Genomic DNA, 22899 nt, shown 5'->3' with positions numbered 1-22899 from the left:
GAGCCAGCTGAGAACCAAAACGCTAACGCCACATGCTGGTGGTTTGAACAAAATGATGTGACAATTTATACTTGATGTTCACAATATAGTCATTTTATGCATCACATGTGAAACAAGCTATGACACATAAAGTAGGCTCATTGTCAATATGTTGCCCAACCCTACTATAGAGACCCAAACATGTTAATTACTGCTGTGAGCTTGGACATTTTAGCGTGCAGGTCTATAAGGATTGACTTGCTTTTGAAGCCAGCCTCAAGTGGCCGTTAGAAGAACTGCAATTTTCAGCACCTTCAGTTTTGGTTTCATTTTTCAGTCCTTGTAGAGGTGCCCTTTTTTTCAGGCAAGGGACACCACCTCCTCTGTGAAATGCTGCGGGAAATTCCATGTAGCTCACATGCATCTAGAAGACTTGTGTGTTTCCATGAGACAAATGTGACTTGCTCTGTTATGACTTTGCAGGATGTTTGGTTTGCGAGGTAAACAAGGCATTGTACAGTTGTTGCTGTTGACATGGAAGGTTGCATCATCTATGAACAAAGGTGCCTTGGGCAGTGTGCTGAATGTAGACGAATGGGTGTAGTTGGCTTGTTTATATGTATCACACTGACCACAGCCTCTATCTGTGTGTGGTCTTGTCTGTCAGTATGTCTGTGAGACACTTTGATCTTACAAAATGTAGTGATTCTGATTACAATAATACTGATTGATGCCATCTAAGAAATGACATCTGTGAAATGACTACATCTCGGCACATTAGATAGTTAGATTTGCATTTTGCTACTGTAATGTTGACAGCACTCATGTTTACTACTCTCTGCCTGCCTTCAGAAGGTTCAGCAGATGCTTCATCTATCAGAGCAAGATCACACAGTGACGGATAACATCATTACGATCAGCCCATGCTCCCGATTCCTCACTGTCACCAAAAAACTCTATTACAAGTTCATCTTTCCACCTAGAGCTGTTTGTCGTCAGACTGTTGGAAAGCCTCATCCTCGGTTGGAAACATCAAACAGCTTTTCATCCACTATGACTATTGCAGCTGTTACCTCTGGAATCAAATTTGAGCAGGGAGATTACATGGCTGTTTATTACTGGCTCAATGTTTTTTATGGTCATCATGTCTATGTCAAAACAAAATCCTTCTTAAGGGCCAAAACCACACCACTGACGGACATAATTGACATTTTTGTCTCTCTGGGCCAAGGTGTTGACTCCTACAAATGTCAAAGTCTTCGTTCTCACCATACCCGTGATTGAATTAATCCCCTCAGCATTTATTTTACATCTCAATTAATCATAGGCTTTTGCAAAAGAGACAGCTGAGGGAGCGTTGGGTCTATGCATGTTAGTGCCTATTTTCCATCCACGTGTCCTGTTTCTTTTGTCCTGTTCTTTCTTGGATGAGACTGGTATTGTTCCATTAAATAGAGGTTCCTTTCTAGCGCTAATGGATCTTCTTTTCTGTTCACATGATGTGTCATTCTGGAAGAGTATTAAGAGGCACAAGGAGGAAAAATACATTTAATATAGCTGTGGTTCAAGGCACTCTAAAAGGTATATTTTACACCCAGTGCTTTGATGTATGAGCTGGAAATCACACTTTTGCGCCACTTTCTTCAGCATAAATCATTTTAAAGGACCCACATAGCTATCCAAAAAGGTAGTGATGGTTGAAAAAAAAATGTATAAAACATACTGTACTAATACTGGACAGTAGTTTCAATTCTATTTCAATAAAATGTGCAATACAGTTGGTGTTGTTAAAAATACTGATTTATTGATACAGATTCTGAATATTTGAAACAGTTGTAATAGTCAATTTTCTCAGTATCAATACACCAGAACCAGCTGTGCTTTCTCTCTATCTCTTATTGTTAATATGTACTACAGTCATTCTGCTGTAGTTCTATAAATGAATCTAAAACTTTTGTACATTGACTTCAAATGTAGTTGGAATTCTTTTGATGCATGGGCCAGAGACTGAACACACTAGACCTGATGTGTAGTGTGTTGGTGCGGATGCATTGATCCAACTTATTCTCTCCTGGTGACGATAAATATACTGGATGATATCTGATGATACCAAGTGCTGAACCTTCCTTATACCACCTTAGGTGGAACGCATTGGTATAATTTTTATATAAGGTAACACTGGCACCGACGACACAGTTGGCAGCCCAATATCACTGAATAAATGAACAGTAACTGATAGCAGACCCACTGAATTTTAAAATCCAAAGACACTGTGTTTGGTCATGTTGCTGCCAAAACCTGATCCTCTTAAGAAAGTCACTATCAGGACTGATCCCGATCCAGCATGTAAGATCAGTACATCCCTGTCTATTAAGTTTTGAGTCAATCATCATTGAATTAATTTGCAACTTTTTTGATAATTGACAGAAATGCCAAAGATTCACTTAATCAAGCTTTTAGATTCTAAGTTGCTGCTTTTCTTTCTTTATGCAACAATTTTGGGCCATGGGTTGGACAAAAGAAGCAATTTTAGGATGTCATCTGGGGCTTAAACAAATTGTGACTGTGTGATTTTTCACAATTTCTGACATTTTACAAACTGAATAAAGTAAACTGTTAGCTTAGAACTCAGTATAGTTTGGTGTAGGGTTAAGTCAGTATGGTTGTTGAGATGGGTTGCTTTCCAGATCAGAATTGACCAGTCAATATGTAGTGGACACCATTGTATTGGACAAAGTGCAGCCCATGGAGGGCAATGACATCTCTACCTAAGTAAGTAACATTACTTCTGTAATTCTTTAAAAACTATCTGGAATCACACGATGTTGCCTTTTGAGTGGAGAGAGAGAGGTTTGTAAAGGTTGATGAGAGAATCATGTCCACTAACAGAAAAAAAGGACTACATAAAAACCTGCATATACCTGAAAACAAAGACAAAATGAAATATACCTGTATTATGGACATGTTCTTGCCTGGACACAGTGTTAACTGCAGTTGGACCTGCTCCCTTAAAAGGCCGAATGAGTCAAGGGTAAATAAATCTGCCCAATAAGTGAATGCAACAAGGTGCTGGCCCTAATGAAAACTTTCAGCGTGATAAATGAACCATATTATTGGCCTTGCTCCTTGGATGCCACATTACAACCCAGAATGGAAATAGCTTTTCTGTAAAATACTTCCTCTAGTTGTGCCTTAAGGTGTGTATAGAGGATCAGCATTTACTTCCTCTGTCTGTTTGACAACCTGCCACGCAATACTTCTTCTCCCAAGACTGTGATATGTTTTTAGTGTTATGATCTGATAAATCTTACACACAAACATACAGGATGAGTGTATTGCTTTTTTCACAGTGCCTGCTGTGCAATACAAAGCCTCGGTCTCTTAGGTAGCGCTTTGAAAGGTCAGCTGTAAATATGGTCAAAGTTGAAATACGCTGGGTGGCAAACTGAATTGCCAAGGGCAGAGCTGACACAGGTAGGCAGCAGCATTAGCTATGCCATGGGAAACAATAGGTCAGTCAGTGCAGATGTTTCAGAGCCTCCAAATATACTTTAGAAAGAGTATAATTTGAGTGTTGTGTCCACAGCTTTAAACAAAACTTTTAATTTTGCACATTGAGTTTTTGAAATCATATTCTCAGAGTGGTCTCCTAATCAAGTACTGATGCACAGTTATGTTAAATTAAGCTTGGCATGTAATCTATGAACCATTATTAAACACACTGCATGCAGCCTGAGAGTACTAATATTCTTTATGTAAGATATGGGTCTACAAAAACATACAAGCCATTTGATTTGTAAGATGTTTGAACATGGCCTCTGTGTAAGTGTGGCTTGTTGTCAGTCCTGTGGGATTTTACTATAATAATATTTATGAACTGTGCTCAGTCACACAAGAAATCACTTTCCATAGATTTTGTTGTTGTTCTCTAAGAGTGCAGGCAAAAGGCTGGTAAACATTGTCATGCTGAAGCCTTGCAACAAAAACTAGACACAGCATCCAAACCCATTACATGCAGGCTTGGGTTCAATCTTGTCATCCTCCATTTACAAGGTGAAACATACATGTCAAATATACAACAATGCCATAAGGAATAAACCTCACTGAGGCAGAACAACAGTGATGTTGCCTGCAGTTTTCATCATTTACATAGCGCTCATGCAGTTTTAATTTCCCTTGTAACATATGAGCTAATGTTGTTGAGAGCCTGGCCAATTTATTGGACAGCCTGAAAAAAATATGAAACAAAACAAATATATGATTATGAAACACTTATATAACAATAGTGGTATAAGCCTCAAAATCATAGTGACAATCAGGCTCTGTTGCCAGTATGTACACAATAATTCACTATATTTGGAATGTTTGTGACAAGGAATTACAGTAGTTCACTCTGACAAAACTGTTAAATAATGTATGCAGTTTTTAGATTTTTTGTAATTTTGGTATTGTCACTATTTTTCATCGTGTCTGTTTTTTCTTATAACTTTTTAGGGTTGGGTCGGTATGAGGGGAAAAAAAATGGTCCGGTTTTTGTGAAAAATCGCATCAAGTTGGTAATACTGGATTTTTGCCACTAGGGGCGCAATTGACTCATTTAAAATAAAAAAACGACCATAGGACAACAGAGTGACAGTAACGCGTTGTTTCTTTTATTCCTTACAAATATATTTGCAGGTTTAGCTTACTCAATCAGTGCAAACAAGGGTTGCCTCCTTCATCTGGCTCAAAGCCGAAGTGTTGCCATAGTGGTGTGTTCTTTGATTTCTTCGACACTAAATTGTCCGCCGTTATCGTCTCCTCGTCACTGATAAACAAACTCCATGATACAGTAAAGGCCTTGGCGCATGCGCACTCACACCCCCTAGCTCAGTCCCCGCCCCACCCCCAACCCCCTCTCTCACCTGCTCGCTGTGTGCTTAGCGAAGAGGCAGACACAGGTGCTCACAGACTTGGGCGTACTATAAGCGGAGTGGACTCCGCGAGAAATGTCCGCAGTCATTCGGGCTTCCATAGTCGAGCGCACTTCCGCGTTGTAGTTTCCTGTAAAAATTTCAGTGAAAAATCTCCAAGATGTGAAAAATACATGCCAAGCAGTCTTTTGTGTGACACTGGTGCACGGAGCGGAGTCCACGCTGTCGTAAAATCTGAGCTTTGCGTGCACAGGGCTTGCGGACGTCCGCTTTTAGTCTACGTATGTTGTAAAATGACATATGCGGTCCAGTCGGTCTCAAAAAAAAAAAAAACGGTCCATGACAGAGTACTGAACCAAATTGGTATTACTGAGAACCGATCCAACCCGACCCAACCTTATAACTTTGCATTCATTTTGGAAAATTGTAAACCAAAATAAGTTACCACTATATGCCATACACACTTGAAGTGCAGATAGTATTTCAAATACAACTTGTTTATTTAAATTAATTATTTGTTATTTAGGATTAATCTATCATTAATTCAACTTCTCAATCAATTAACCATTACTCAAAAAATAACGATAAATGCCATAATTTATAAAACTGTTTGACATTCTGCCTGTTAACAAAGCAATGAAATAACATATTTTTGGCCAGCAGACTAATGATGTGTGATGCTACTTCAACTGGAGAAATAATAAACAATGATTAGAATTTCAAATGAAATTACATATATATTGGTCAACTGATCATTAATTTGCGCTACAATGTTTTTAATATTTGCTGACTATTTTCTCCATTAATCCTTTGGTAAATAAATTGTCATATGGAAAACAAATAGAAAAAAAATGACTTTTCAGATTGCTTCCTTTTTCCTACCAACAATCCAACACCCCAACATAATCAGTTTTGAAAAATAAAAAACAGAAACGCAGCGGATAATCACACTTAAGAAAACAAGCTAAAGAATGTTTTACTATTGATGTGTGGGTCAACCCACAACCCTCTGTCCTGCTGGTTGAGCCTGCAGGTTTGGGTGGGCGGGTCAATAAATGACAAGGCAGCATACCCAGTAAGTTATTAACAACTTCCAGAAATGTTGTGCAGTCATCCACCTTCTCTTGTGCTGTGTTCTCACCAAATGCGATGAACACGATTTAATCGCGAGTAACGCGCCGCCCGTAATGCATTTGGACGCCTGACCATTTTGTTAATTTGCATTATTGCGTCATTCGCGCGAGTAGCGGGGAAGCCGGCTGTGCTAACTGGAGCTAAGCTAGTGCTAACGTTCATAGTACAACCATTCTGCAAACTAATTAAAGACACATATTTACAGAACTTACCAAGTAGACCAGTCTCCTCAGCGTCTTTCACCCAAGCCTGCTCCTTTTTGTTGCGGTCTCTGTAGAGTAGACACGTAGTATCATATAGCTCCGGGTAGCCACTGACGACCATGGCTGAGATAACCACCATCGCTGCTTTGTACCTGCTCTGGAAGTCCCAAATGCATTGGAGGGCCAAACGCCGTCATTTTTGGGTTCACCCTATCCTGCAGAAGCGCATCCAGCTTGGCGAGTTTCACCACCTCCTCCAGGAACTCCGTCTGGATGATAGCCGCTTTCAGCGGTACTTCAGGCTGACTGGGGCCCAGTTTGAGGACCTCTTGGCGAGGGTTGGCGCCAGGATCTCCCGGCAGGACACCAACTACAAGCGGTCCATTTCAGCTGCGGAGCATCTGTCCATCTGTCTCCGGTGAGTAGCAGTTTATTGCTGTGTCAACACCTGGACATTGTTGACACACGCCAGTGACGTCGGGAGAATCTCAATGCTGATAGGCTTTCGCGGCACAGCGTCACGCAAATTCGCTTCAAAAATTCAATATTCTCAACTCGAGCGATGAGTCGTTGGACGCGAATTTCGCGTCTATCGCGCTGCGCTAGACGCCTCTATCTTCTTCTCGCTCTCTCTCTTCCTCTATACATACTATATGCATACACACAAAAGCACACAAACCATCTTAAGAAACATAGCTGCTGTGCTCAGGGTTGTGGTTATTCGTTAATTTCTGTTTTTTGACCAGGAAAATCTGTTAAGTCATACAAATCTATAACTCTACGGTCATGATGTCCGGCGAAAATAATTCCCCCTGAGAATTTGTAGGCCTAATGCCATGTCCTAACAACAAGTGAGCAAACAAACACAAACAGGAAACACATTTTATATTGTGATATTTACTGGATATAACATTCAATATAACCAACAGCAAGTAGGTTGCTGTGATGGTCATTTAGTAGAAACTTTCGGCTCCCTGGTGATCTCCCTCCGGCCAGCTTCCACCTTAGGTTTTTGTGGTGATATGAAAAGGTGTCATCTAGATAATGCTATTTATTTCAACCTAACGAATCAGCTGTTCCTCATCCGCTGCAGTGCTTTCAATGCGAGCTACAGAAATAAATAGAAATAGGCCTTCCGACAAAAGTTCAGCTCAAAACAGCATGCTGTGCAGTGCTGCATTGCTGCATTGTTAGCAGCTAGTTAAGACATTCCAATAGCTGTAGCAGTATGACCCTCCTTGTCTCAGTCCGCAGTCCTGACAAATGTGCTACTGTAGTGCATAACATGCCCAGTTTGCAGGGTGGGATTGGTTGGTTAATTAACACGTATTTTACAGGTGTAGTTTGGTATTCAAAACAGGTCGGGGGTGCGCATGTTTAAAAAATACTCTTTAAGTGTTGCCCACATGTCACTTGACAGTAATTTGCAGCAATATGTGAGTTATATAAAGTTCTCTTTAAAGTACTTGAGTCAGTGTCATTAGTCTCTGAGCAGAGCCCTTTGAACATTAGCTGCTAAGGCAGACGAGAAAAGGTGAGCGAATGCAAAAGGTACGTTTGTATTCATAGCCATCTGTTGCCCATTGACATTTGGAGGAAATGTCTTTCACTGTCTCTGGAATGGGTCAGATTGAAGTAAATCACAACTGAGACAAGGGAAGACGATAACAGAGGAAAATGAGTGGGGGAGCTGATGAGAAGAAAGCTCCCATCAGACTCATTACATTATTGCTTTCACACTGTGACTCAAGACTTGCTCTGATTTGAGGCAAATCACAACCGCTGATTTGATTTAATGTGGTCTACATCTTTGGCTCTGTGTGTAGCGTTGCATGCTGGGTGCTGTTTCTGTCTCACTATGTAACACTGTCTTGCCCTTTGTCTGAATTCAGTGTTTAGCAATTTGTAAGATGCCCTGAAAACTGAAATTAGTCACACATTTGCAGACATTTAGCTGTTTGTTTTAATCTCATAGTGTGTCATTTCACAGTCTATTTTAAGAATGGTTGCCTTTGTTAACGCAGTGCAATGTTTATGTTTAGCAAGAAAAAAACCTGTGACTTGTGCATGTTTTGGTGTCATTGAAGGGTGGGTCACAGCTGAATGTCAATGAGGACTGCTTGGCATAGTTTAGGCAGGGATAAGGTTATACATTTTGATTAATGAAAGTCTCCCTGCAATGTAATTTCCTGATGAGTATGGCTTCTGCCTTTGTGAGAGATAAACTAATGGGATGAGAAACATGGCTTCTCACAATTAGCCCTCATCGCCATCAAAATTTTATAGTGATGGTAACTTTTGCGAGACACAGTAGATGTGGACTGAATGCTAAATTGGTTTGTGATTTGAATGTTTTGCATCATTCCTCACACCTTTGTCCTTATCTTGACAGCGTGCTCCTAGACATTATGGGAGATGACCTTTAATTTGTTGTGGAAATCCAAGTTGTTAAATTCCTCTTATCTGTCTGTTGGTGGTCAAAAAGATTTTAAAAGTTCACATCCACAGGGTGATGCATATTGTTGGCTTAGGGGTACATTTGTATTCCTGCAGCTCAGTGCCTGATCACGACCCTGTGGCAGCTTATCTGAGTCATGGCTTACAGTACCCATACTGTAGTGCAGACTAAGCTTTCCCCTTAGAAAAGAAAGTCTAACTGCACTCTTTCACTCCTTAAACATTTATCAAAAACACTTGCTACTGGCTAAAAGTAAGTCATTGAAACCTATTCAAATGAAAGGGCTGCCCAAAGACAACTATTAGACTTACAATGTGAAGTAAAGATCTCTTAACCCCACTTGATTGTCTTTCCCTAGTTCTCAGCATAAGTGCTTAAAGTGGAAAACAATAAGCGCAGGTACTCCCATTATTCATGTTTGTATTGGGAGGGGCATCGTTAACCTGACACACCCATAAGTCGTTGCATGTGTTGCTTCACTAGCGGCAGGTGAAGGACACAAACCGATGACTTTAAAAAGCCAGTCTGCTCATCATCATCATCATCGTGACAGTGCTATATTTCGTGTTAGCACCTTGGGTCTTGGGAAATGACATTTAATTTCCATATATGTGGAAATGACAAACACACAAACTTGAACCTGAACTTGGAGCTAGGCCAACATTAATATAATGTAATGTTACTCAGACTAGCAGCCGACCAGCCGCCAACAGAGAAAAGCAGGCAGGCAAGAACAAGACGAGGTGAGCGTCACATAGTGTTCCCACGGAGTAGCCTAAGTCATAGCCCCAGTGGCTCCTGGGTTTATTTAGGGCCTTTAGGAATCGCTCACAGAATCTGATATGGAGAGGGCAGAAAAGAGTACTACTGGCAGCTTGTGATAAGTGCTGGCACAGAGGAAAAAGGACACCAAAGACTAAAATGTATGATACTGTGTACCGGTGAGTGCTGGCCCACTTCGAGCACTACTCAGCATACATATGGAGGCAGATTATTCCATCAAAGGACAAAAGCTTACACTGCAACAAGAAAACAATACATATGGAAATTATACTAGTCAATCATCCACTCAACTGGATGGAGTTAGCATAGGAGATGACCCCAAGGATGAAAAGAGTACTAGGGTCCTACTCTTGTAAAAGTTCTGTTACATTCCTCAAGTATTCTAATATTACTATCAGCTATAACTACCCATGTTAAAAATCATTTAATCCCCTAATTAATCAAGTACAAGCAAAACTCCAAAGCTTGCGCTACATCACCATCCAGCGGGAGCAGTGTGGCGGGGTTTATTCTGGTAGTTATAGGTTTTCTATTTATTGAGAGGCAAGCAAATACAACAGTCCTTTTTCTTGACCTTCTCTGATCATGTAGCATCATTTTCAAAAGTATTTGTGTCTCTCTGCTTCATAGACAGCTCCCTTTCATGAAAAAGACCTTTCCCAGCAGTGAAATATTTCTTTTAAGTGTCTACAGTACCACTTTTGTGTCTGTGGTTTGGTCAGCTTCGAACTCTCAGGGTCAAATGCATAAAAATTGGAAATATGCATACACATTCTTTATGTCACATTTTGTCGCACATACATACATACATATGGTTGTGTTTCTTAGATCTCAGCAATTGCGGAACACGGTGACATGCACAAGCCTCATTTCCTCATTAATAAATACCAGTATCTGTGTGGGAAATTGTGTGTGCATGTTTGTTGTGTGTACATATCTTTTGTATGGTGATCTGGTCCCTGGTTGATGTTAGTGATCTACATACACATAGGTGAACATATTCACGTATTTTAACAGATTTACATATCAAAATACAAGATATGAATACAAAAGCAGATGCTGGCACAGTGAACTGGCTGTAGGTGACAGGCGCATAATGTATTTATGCAGACATTACACTGTGACATTTCTGTTTTATGGAGGAGCACTTGGGCACACGTCCTGGGTATCGCAACCATGTAGAAATTTGGCACAACAGGCCCCTCTATGTGCTGCCCCGTATCTCTTGTTCAGTCACATTACTGAAAAGCATAGTGCAGAGGAAGGCATCATCAGATATCTGTGTTTCATCATGCCATCGCAGATTGTGTCGAGCATTTATGGAGTTGACAATCCGCATTTAGAGCTGACGGCTCTGAGTAAATCAGACAGAGAGACAGACTAACACTGTCTGCATTGGTGTTCCAATTTGGCTGAGGCTTTATAGCACATGTCTTCTTGATCCAACACCTCCAAAGAAATTATTGGCATACGTCTGTCCAAGGCGTCCCCAGTTAATTCAAGAAGTCAGTCGTTGTGGGCGAAAACAGAGCTCTTTTTATGGCTCTTTTATTTCTCGATGAGTACCATTAATTTCAAGGGGCAGGCCTCAGTGCTTTGCAGCTGGTGTTTTTTTATCCGCTTGAGACAACATGACTGCATTATCCTCCTTCTGGTAATGAATTGGCAGGAGTTATGTGTGTTTTATTGATATTGTTTAGCACTTTAGTTGGGAGGCTGATTTCTCTGTTCCTTCTCCGAGTATACTGCATATCTCATCCTTGCAGGCCTGAATGGCTATTTATGTGTTGTAGATGTTTTGCCAAGGCTGCAGTCTGGAGTAAATACTTATCCCTCTCAAGTACATTATTTATTTTCTTCTACACTATCAGCCTGGAAGCTTCCTCCATAAAGATCATTCACATTAAAACTAATTAGATTTATTTGGGCTCATTACAATGCTGCCTGCTCGTGCAAACACAGTCAGGATTTCAGTGTTGTTTTGTCGTCTGTGCTCTAAGTTGACTACAGCATAAACCCTCTTTATCACTTTGACGTATACTTGGCCGTCTTAGGTAAGTCACTTTCCGGCATTGTTGTGGTTCATTCGCAGAAAGTGTGATGACATCACACAAAAGCAAAAATAATTTTACAATGCCAGACCCATAAGTTCTTGAGTCATTTCAGTCCTTCATTTCTCGTAAAGACAATTTGAAGAAGAACAAAAAACACCAGAGCTTTGACAAGTACTAATAATAACCCATGTCCATCTAGGCCTGTCGCGATATGCGATAAGTCGGTTGATTGCACGGTAAAATATAAGGGAGACGGTAACTTTTTGATTAATAGGGCTGTACCCAAATATTCAGATATTTGAATATTCGTTTCTATTGGTAGGTATTCGTTATGAAAATTTGGTATTCGATATTTGTTTCTTTATTTACTTTTTTTTTTTAAGACTTTTTTTGGTGCTAAATGTAGTCTTTTTGTTGTTGGTAAATGTAGGTTGTCAATAAAAATCTAAACTTTTAAATTGTACTGTTAAAAAATATGAAAATATAGTATCCTACCAACTGAGCTTGTGTGCACGGCATGCTTGAGCACATCCGTCTGAGGCTGTGGATCAATGTTTCGAGTTTTACCACTTTATCACTATTCCCTCTAACTTGTAGCTGTTTTTTCGTTATCTTTTGAATTTAATATGAATTATGGAACCGTTTTTGTCAACGTTTGTTTCCCCCATTTTGTACAATAAATTATTGTTTAAAGTTTAAACAAGTTTCTTTTGGAGTGACATGACACAAGTGTGTTTTGAAAACGACTGCGGACTGTCACCTACTCAACGCATCAGTACCTTCGGATGCCATGACAGTAATAGCCAATAATGTCAAAATATCATATACAGACCAATTTAAGAGACGATCACTGCTGCCCGACCTGCAGGTCCATTTGTGGGTCCCGCGGGTTACGGGTCGACCTGCACATCACTACTCAGCTCAGTCTATAAAGGCTGTACACACAACAGTAAGGCTATAGACATTATATTCTATTCAGGCGTATTGGCTCTACAGTGCACGGCACTGCTGATTAGCCTTTTTATTGCAGTACAGAGTGTCTGCCAGCAACCAATTACTTGCAGAGGCTTCCTACAACTTGATTCAATGGTTCCGATTTAATCAGAAGACAAATTAAACAGGAAGACTAGCCAATGTGAAAATCAAAAGAAAGCATAAAACAATGTACTGAAGGAGAGTGGGTATTTTTGATGAAACCCATGCTTAAAGCACGAAAGTAAACAAAAAAAAAAACTTAAATACTTTGAACACAGATCCAGGGTCAACCACTCACTTCTCATAACTTGTCCTTTTTAAACCTTGAAATCTTATTGAGGACAACATTTTGAAATCTTCAACTTCATATCTTGTGTTACTGTAACAGTATGTTTTTTTTGTGTGTGTGTGTGTGTGTGTGTGTGTGTGCCTTCCTGCCAGTGATAGTAGTGGTCGGAAGCATTTTGTTTTTGGGTTGTCCGTCCAGCTGTCCACACGTACACACTTACGACTGTCTTCTTCTTCTGAATGCGATATCTTCAGAACACCTTGAGGGAACTTCTTCAAATTTGGCACAAATGTTCACTTGGACTCAAATATAAACTGATTAAATTATGGTGGTCAAAGGTCAAGGTCACTGTGACCTTGCGTCCATCTAATTCTCTGTGAAAGCAATATCTCAAGAAGGCCTTGAGGGCATGTCCTCTTTTAGCACAAACATCCACTTGGACTCAAGAATGAACTGATTAGAATTTGGTGGTCAAAGGTAAGGGTCACTATGACCTCACAAACATGTTTTTGGCTGTAAGTCAAGAATTTATAAACATACTATAGCAAAATTTCACACAAAGGTCAACTACACTGTGACACCATAATGTTCTGCAAAAACACTTTTCTGGACATTATTCAAGGTCATAACTCAGGAAAAGAAGGGAAGACATTTGGTCAGATACTGAATTGAAGTGTGTGAAGAATCCATGTTTTCACAGACATGGATTGAATGGACTGTAAGTGCAACTTCACTGCTTCAGGGATGCATATACAACCACCTCTCTTGGACAGAGCAGTTTAGAGCTGGGCACCTGCTTATCCTTGTTCCTCAGGATCCTGGTGTACACTTTCGCTGCAGGTTATACTCGTTAAAATTAATATTTAAAACCCTTGAGAATATCACAGAGATATTAAAGCCACTGTAGTTTAACTGTTAATAAATAATGTATCAAATATTACTCACTGAAATAAAGGAGGTGTAAGGCCTCTGGGGAGTTGAGAAGCATCTGGGCTTCAAACTCAACAGCCCTTATTTTATTGCTGACATTTACTGCTCATGCGTGGAACAAGGGATTATATATAAAGTGCAGTTTTGACATATTTAGAGGATAAACCAGCTTAATTACTCCACATTACTGTTTAAGTCTTCTAATAATGCATAACTAATGCAACCTGATGCAACTGTGTCTCAATTTCACAAGTGTAAGTTCAATGATAGACTCGAAAGTACTCAAACAGGGTTGATCTTTATGGCATAAATGAACAGGGATTGTTCAGGTGAAGAGTGTGTGAGGTCAAGAGTAGAATGCTGATTGTTGAATGCTGAACTCCATATTTCTAGAACTGAACGGACTTATGTCACACATTCTGACAGGTCACCAAGGAAACACTTTTTCCAAATACTGTGAAACACACATCGCCTGAAGCTAAAGCCTGAAAGCCAGCTGATACCTCAGTGCCATAGAGCTTCATTGTTGTCCAAAAACTATTGAAAGCACATGATGAAGCCACACTGGTGACATGTTTCTTTTATCACCATGAACCTGGTCAATGTAGCTTACTTAGCGGTAGAGCTGGGTTGAAAAAATAATCGATTCGAATCGATTTTCCTTTAAATGGCACAATATCGATTCATTAATTAAAAAATCGATCTTTTACTATAACTGTTTATTTTCCTCTGGGGACGTGTTGTACAGCCGGTAGCAGACTGTAGCAGCAGTACTATCAACCCAGATAATCTCACGAGATTAGCATTTAGCACCTGTGGTCATGGCGAGAGATCTCGCGAGACAGCCTGACACTGAATGAAGACAGAGCAGCAAACAATGGTGGGAGTGTGTCCACTCAAGGCATGGGTCTACGGTGCATTTTTCTCACTCGCATTTTCCCCTAAAAACATAACGCTAATAATGTACGCATGTTTATTAAATGCACATCAGTTTCACAGAAAGGATTAAGAAATACCACTAAGCATCAGCACACTGCTAATTGTCGCCTCAGTTCAGGGGTGGAGCAGTGATTTTAAATGTGGGGGTGTTCCAGGGGTGGCACATGAGCACCACAGGGATGTTACAATTTCCACTTGACACAGATCTTGAGGCTCTGATAGTGTGTTCAGAACGGAGTTTGACAAAACTTTTCATTGGGGGAGGAGCAACATTATGGATTATTTTGTGTACTAAACAGACATCAGAATACAACATTAAATTATCAAAGCTAAGCATTATATATTTGTTAAGTATTTCACAGTGGTGATACTGTCGTGATTTTCTGTCTAAGATTTTCAGGGCTTGTTTGTGGAGTGTCCTGATGGGTTTCAAGACAGATGTACTTGCCTGAGACCAACATGACATGTAATAATTATAATAAGACAGAACCATGGCATTGAAATTTACATTACTTTACATACATTTACATATATTTTATTGCTCTTACTGTTTTAACTAATCTTTCATTGAAGATTTTAATATTTTCTTTGCAATTAAAATAAAATAAAATAAAATAAAACATCCTTCATCTAGAATTTTAACAACCAACAACACAGTCTGAAAAAGAGGATCTGCACACTTGGATCAATGCAAGTATCTTGGACTTTATGCCCATTCCACTATTTCCTGAACTTAAACCAGCTCCTTTATTTCCTGTCTTACATTATTGGACAAACTGATTAATCCAGGTGTGTCTGACCTCAGTACTAGTCACAACAATGACTCAGACACACCTGGATTAATCAGTTTGTCCAATAATGTAAGACAGGAAATAAAGGAGCTAGTTTAAGTTCAGGAAGTAGTGGAGCTGGGCATAAAGCCTAAGCTTTCGGTCTGAGGACCTTCGTCAGGGTAACAGTCTGCACCTGAGAAAAAGAACAGTCTTATGTGGTTGATCAAGGCGATCAGCAACACCTGTGCTGTGCCACTCCCGCTTAGATGGGAGATGTAGTTCAAAAGCAGAGTGTGTAGTCCTCTCTGTACAGGAAACACTCGACTCCCAACCCTTTATTTAGGGGTATGCATAGATTCAATCTTCTATTTGTTATACTGTGTATATATGTATATATTTTTTTTCTCTGTTTTTTCTCTATTGTCTAGTTGTTATCTGCGCATGGTTCTTGTGGAGTGTTTCCTGTATTCGAAATCTATTGTCGGTCGCGGACAACAGTCTGTGATTGGGTGAATGTCCGTTCAATTTGACCAATGCCTTTTCATGCAGCATAAGGGGGGGTGAGGTGCGCTCCATTTTTGTATGCTGGTGCACTGCCAGGGTGGGCAAACGGGTTTACCTTTGTAAAATGTGTGGAGGGTGAAAATGTTGGGGGGATGAAATCATCTTGCTGTAAAAGTGGGGGTGTCAAAACACCCCCATCCCCCATGGGTGCGACACCCCTGCCTCAGTTTGTGCCTCATACAGATCTGCTGGTAAAGTTAATTTAGCATTAGCAAGCGTGATAAAAGACGGCAGAGAGGTGTTGTCGTGCAAATAAACCAAAGATTTATTCATTTTCTGTAGCAGTAAACACATGGGCCGATAACAAATGTGTTAACTAACTATGCTAAAGCTTTACAAGCTATTCAGGGCTGCCGACGATAACGTTAACATGACAAACAGCAAGGCTAACATTATGGCTAACAAGTTAACGTACTGACGCTCCTCAGACACTCAGACACACACACACACACACACACACACACCGGACAGCCTCTCAGTACTTCCTTAGCCGCTAACGTTAGCTCATGTACAACACAAGTACCACACAAAAACTTTTACAAAGGGTCATAATGTGCTTCTAGTGACTGTCAAATCGCCAGTGAAGTTAGTTTAATTCTAGATGTTACGGAATTGATCTAATTATTATTTTAGTTAGATATTCCCTGCATTAGCTGGAATAACTTTAACAGTTTTCTAATATGGTGACATTGTGGGAGTCGATCTGGTATGGGGATACTGTCAGTTTGGGGTTCTGCCACATCTGTAATTGATTCCTCTCTGAATCATTGAAATGATTATAGAAGATTTTGACATCATAGCAGGAGCAGCCTTCGGTGTTTGCAAATACTAGTTGCCTGCAGAGAGGCAGTGAGTCATCAGGTCAATAACTGCTGTCAAACCAGCCATTGCTCATATCTCCAAGGTTAAATCTGCGAATGCTACAACTAAAGTACACCCATATACTGACAGTTATTTACCTGATGGGCAGAGGTAGCAATGGATTTAGTGAAGTTAGCCAAAGAGTACACATTTTCTAAATGTTCCACTTTGCTCACCAGCTAGTCACTAAGTGTACCTGTGTGTATCTGCGTTTTTTTTCCTAAAATGTTGGCCTGCTGAAGGGAGCTGAACTAAACCAGTAAAACTAAAACAGTGAGCAGAAAGATGCTTTAAAGCTCTGTCAAGCAGAGGGGAACTGCAGGATTGGGGCATAATACTCAGTGAGTTTGTCATGCAACACCTTTTTAACATTTCACAAGCTACCACACTGTGTTCTAGTGGCATACCTAAAGATTACAATACAACAAAAATGCTGTATTAATCCATCAGTACAGCCAGCATGAAAATGGATAACAAAAGCTCAATGTCGTCCCTGTAACAGTGTAAAACTGCATGGCCTCCCGTTACTTAAGTAGAGGCAATTTAACACTCCAATCACAAAAATCCATTCATATGCATATTTGAACACAAATTAAAGAAAAACTATAAATATTATAAAATAATATTTTGGTTGGAAAAAATTGGTGTCATCAAGCACAATGCTATAATCAACTCTGCCCTCAACAGATTAGAGTCAAGAGCCCCTTCAACCAGTTTCACTTACAAAGCACAGCGAATACGGGGTAACACAATCAATGATAGGACATCAAAGTGTTCACATGAATCAGTTATGAGCTTACTTGTTTGGATAATAGGCAACTTAAATTGTAGTTTACGGCAGTATTTCAGCAGACCCTCAGATCTCTGAAGACAGCAACATACCCTGTTACAAAATTTTAAAATTTTGAGATTGTTCTGAGTCATTTGTCAGATGTGTCTTTGCTTTATCCAGCTCACCAGCTTGTTTGGTGTTTGCTTGGAAAGCTCATCTGGCAGTATGGCAAGAAATGAGGCCAGTGAGGAAATCCAGTGTGTAATTGCAGCACTAACAGCAGTCTGGGTTCGCTCTTTGTGCAGGAGCAGAGATACAGACCTGGAGGGCGGCGACTCAGAGACTGTTGATGCAAGCTCGGCTGGATAGTCAAGTCAGTTTCATTTATATGAAATATCAGAAATCACAAACCAGCCTCACTATCTGTACAGCATACGGTACTCTATCTATCCGTAGACCCTTGGTACAGATACAGAAAAAACAGACCAATATAGTAGAATTACACTCTCGACAAATTTTGATGTGGTACTCAGTGTTCTCTCTGTTAAGTAAGACTTTAACCATGGGAGAGCCGGTTAGGCCAGAGACGCCCCGGTTGATTTCCCGGTCGCCCTAGGAGTATGCAGTGAGCTATGGTATCCAGTGATAGAGGCACTGGGATGGAATCTGAATCTATAGTGAGCAGAAGATCATTAACCACTTCAGTAAGTGCAGTTTCACTGGAGTGACAGGCTCTAAAAGCAGACTGGTTCAGAAAGATTACTTCAGTATGTGGGCTGAAGGTTGCTGAGACAACTCTTTGAAGAATATTTCAATAATTATTCACAGACCCTGGATCAAGGTGTGTTTTCTTGGGTTGAAGTTTAACCCCAGCAGTCTAAATGCTAGTGGAGACAGTGGCTGCTGTAAGTGATAAATTAACTATGTTCGGCTTTGTAGGTGTCAGAAATGTTAGAGATCTTTATGAGGTTTAGCTGGTAAGGGGGTCGAGGAGGCAGGTGGTTGGTTTGATTAGACAATGAGTTTAGACAATGTCTCATGATGGAAAGAAAATTTGTGAGGACAGAGACTAGAGGTCGTCCGATTTATCAGTTTGGCTGAGTAATGGAAGCTGAAAGGACGTTTAACAAACTATCATTATTGGTGGAACTTGGCTTCAACAGTGGCCGATGGCTCCACAGCCTCCAAGTGGGGACTTACAACACCAATTGCAGCTGAAGAGGGGAGTTTTGTGTTAAATGAAGCAAAAAGGAGCTGATCAGTGGATACAGCTTAGAAGACAGAAGTCACAGAAGTGTACTGTTCGCTATTTGAACATGTATATACATGAATTTTCTGGCTGGACAGCAACAGCTGCTCCAGGGCTTAAGCAAAGTCGGGAAGTCTTTACATGAGTGAATGAATTAAAATCAAATTAAAGGGCTCTAGTTCTTTGCCTTAGTCTTGTTTTTTATATTTTATGAATCAAGGAGAATGTAATTTAAGTATTTTGAAAACACTTATTACTCCACTCTAAATTATTCATTCATTCATTCATTCATCTTCTAACCGCTTCATCCTCTTGAGGGTCGCGGGGGGGCTGGAGCCTATCCCAGCTACATCGGGCGAGAGGCAGGGTACACCCTGGACAGGTCGCCAGACTATCACAGGGCTGACACATAGAGACAAACAACCATTCACGCTCACATTCACACCTACGGACAATTTAGAGTTATCAGTTAACCTAGTCCCCAATCTGCATGTCTTTGGACTGTGGGAGGAAGCCGGAGTGCCCGGCACGGGGAGAACATGCAAACTCCGCACAGAAGGGCTCCCATGCCCGGGATCGAACCGGCAACCCTCTTGCTGTGAGGCGAGAGTGCTAACCACCACACCACTGTGCCGCCCACTCTAAATTATCTTGTCAAAAATTACATTTGATTTTTTTTTCAGCCCTGTGAAATGCCAATTAAAAGGTACTGAAAAGTAATTGAAATTAGGGGTGTAACAATCCATCGATCTGGATTGATAAATTGATTCAGTGATCAACGATCCAGTATCATCGGTGCAAAGTGAAAACATCGATCTATATCGTCATCTTTAGGATATGCTTTTATTTTGAAAGTCTGTGTCACCATCAAACAGCGGCAGGCAGATAGCGAGCAGCCAAGAGAACGATGATGAGGATGATGTTATTTACTCAGGAATAAATCAGCAACGTGGAATTAGTTTCCATTTTGGAGAAAATAGTGGTCAACAGACAAAGCACATGCCGTACTTAAACAATGCCGTTATGAGATGAAACACTACTTAATGTTACCTGCCTGGACGGGCGTCTCACTCTGCTAACTTCTCACGACAGCAACATTAGTAACTCTGTTTTTTGACAATGTCAGGCTGAAAAAAAAACATGCATGGAGGCTTAAAGCTATGGTCTACGTTTAGAAAGACGATGAGAAAGATTTCACACACACACACACACACACACACACACACACACACACCCCTCTGTGCTCCATGATCCCTCCCCTCCGAGCTCGTGTCCCCCTTCCCTCGGAGCCTCCCGCATAGCAAGATACAGTTACATACAGCATATAGTTATCTATGTCACAACATCCACAATAAAAACGAAATATTACCTGTTCAACAAAAACGCCGGAGCTTTCTCCATTGGTCAAAGGAACTGAGGAGACAGAACATGGCGGTGGGAGAGTGCAGCGGCTCTTAGCTTTCTCATATATGTAGTTTTGTCCACGTTTTTCCTGCTTAGGTCGAGCAAATTTTGTGTGTAGTCGACAGTAGGGATGCACCGAATATTTGGTAACTGAATATATTCGGCCGCAGTGTGGCGATCTGTCCATCACCGCACTCGCATTTGCGACTAAAAATAGTTTTGAGTGAGCAAAATAGGCTTAAATCATTCAGCACGCTGTGCGAGCAGCCTACAGATTTCAACCACCAGCAGAAACGAAAGGCGATGTTAACTATGTTCTGTGACTTAAACAAAAAGTATAAATAATATATTAATTTGTTAAGTTATGAATGGAGGAAAGTCCACTAGCTGCTCGACCAATTTATGCAATGTAAGCATACTGGAGCTTATAGTGGACTTTCAAAAAAGCAGGTACAGTTATTTACAATAGTTATGTTTTTTAATCTTACATGGCCAAAAGCAAAAAGAAAGCTGTGGCAGCTTCTTCTGTAATCGAATGTGGTAAATGGACACATAATATTGTTTCATATAGATTGCAGGCCCCTGATTGGCATCGTAATAAAATCAGATCATGGCAGACTTTGTAGTATTGGCAAAAATTGTATCGTTGTCCAAAGAATGGATATGATATTGTATCTTGATGAAAACAGTGATTTACTCCCCAAATTCATTCATTCATTCATCTTCTAACCGCTTCATCCTTTTGAGGGTCGCGGGGGGGCTGGAGCCTATCCCAGCTGACACCGGGCGAGAGGCAGGGTACACCCTGGACAGGTCGCCAGACTATCACAGGGCTGACACATAGAGACAAACAACCATTCATGCTCACATTCACACCTATGAACAGTTTAGAGTTATCAATTAACCTAGTCCCCAATCTGCATGTCTTTGGACTGTGGGAGGAAGCCGGAGTGCCCGGAGAGAACCCACGCAAACTCCGCACAGAAGGGCTCCTGGGATCGAACCGGCAACCCTCTTGCTGTGAGGCGAGAGTGCTAACCACCACACCACCGTGCCGCCCTACTCCCAGAATTGAAATACATATTACATACATACATACACAAGTAAGAGAAATAGTGCCAGTCATTGGTCACGTTTTGCATGGAGGCTCTGTGCACAAAGTAAAGGCAGTTGTACACCTGAGAATCTCAGGTTGACTTTGAGGAAAATTGATAACTCAAACCAAAATTCACTCCCACCTAGATTTTTTTTATGGTTCAGTTTTGGATGTATTTATTTAGATTTTATTAGTTTGACTTAGATGTTCAGTTAAACAGTTTTTCAGTTTCCAATAAAGTCAAAGATTTTTCATCTGTGACAATGTCAAATTGTTTCCTTGGAATGTGGGGTTGATTTGTGGTCCATTAATAAGCTATCGGCTTTTCCCTGTTCCAAACTATTGTTGTTGTTAAATCGTCCTTTAAAAATCCACTATTGGTCGACTTCTAACAGAGCCGACCTTGGATACAACACATTAATATTGCGCTATATATTTGGCAGAAAAACTATAGTTGAGGAACTAATTTTGTGTCTATTTCTCTGCAAAACAAATGGCTCCTCTGGTTTAGCCTGCCTTTATGAAAAACCTATTTGCTTTCAGAAGAGGTTCGACCCCGCTATGAACTAGCTTTGAACACCCTGCTTTTAGAGTGTGATATGTGCAGTGGACTAATGTCATTCAATTATTGGATTGAGGTCATATGTGAACATGACATTGCCAGTGATGCTCATTTACACACTTTGGATTGGACAAATAGGCATGCCAATAAATAAACCTTATAGCAGATGGTTGAGAAAAAAATAGTCTGCAGACAGGAAAAGGGACCACAGAAGTTTGTCTCATACTGAAGAGAATTTGTTGAAATTAAACCCAAGTAAAAAATAACAGCTTAAGTATGATTTGATCATGTTTGACTACACACTGGAGGATTACTCTGTTTAAGGGAATGAAAAAATGCCAACACTAACAAATGGAGCTCTCACGGCTTTGTCTTTTTATAATGGGCTGTCATTATACACAAAACACTGCTGTGAAACTTCCCTTTTCATGAGGAAAATTAGGAGTCACATTATTTCAGACATTTAGCTGAGGCCTTTAGTCACAGTAGTGTGACCAAAGGAGTGTCACTTCTTGGGGAGAAAACAAAATATGAGGGAACGGTCATGCTCTGCAGCCCTGCTCTAAGTGCAAATGCCCCACATTTGCATTGGCATATTTTTTGATAACTCTGCTGACCATGCTGTTGTTGCTGTCAGTTCAAGATGCATTGTAGCCTGTGTTAAGATATGGGAATGCCCTCTAGAATGATGTTTGTCCTCATTGACAGTCTCCCATAATAGGTGTGTATTAAAATTCTACCTGTGGCGAGCAACTTACAGGAATTACTAATACATCTCCTCAAGCTTTTTCACACATAAACATTAGGCATTCAGACCTCTGTCATCCTCACAAAGCAAACCCTTTTTCCATCCTTATCTTGACCTTTAAGCGCTGATGTCCCAACTTTGTCATTCAGCAGGCCAGGCTCACCCTCTTCCCTCCCAGGCTTCTTTCTCCTGCCATGCTTTGCTGTTCCACCC

At 40.5% G+C, this 22899-nt stretch overlaps 1 protein-coding gene across 5 annotated transcripts in view; it reads left to right on the top strand.

The window, feature by feature from the left end:
* Positions 1-22899, top strand: part of gulp1a (GULP PTB domain containing engulfment adaptor 1a) — a 120438-nt gene that overhangs the window by 5147 nt on the left and 92392 nt on the right. The window contains exon 2 of one of the 5 annotated variants that reach the window (XM_049594226.1): positions 17933-18000. The exons of the other annotated variants lie outside the window; for them this stretch is intronic. The gene's annotated coding sequence lies outside the window, so the exon portion shown is untranslated. The remainder of the gene's footprint in view (positions 1-17932; positions 18001-22899) is intronic. 5 annotated transcript variants of the gene reach the window in all.

The sequence above is a fragment of the Epinephelus fuscoguttatus genome, linkage group LG13 (assembly GCF_011397635.1).
Source record: "Epinephelus fuscoguttatus linkage group LG13, E.fuscoguttatus.final_Chr_v1".
NCBI classification, from domain to species: domain Eukaryota; kingdom Metazoa; phylum Chordata; class Actinopteri; order Perciformes; family Serranidae; genus Epinephelus; species Epinephelus fuscoguttatus.
Note: the sequence above shows the minus strand (reverse complement) of the source record. Positions and strands in the feature narration are given on the sequence as shown.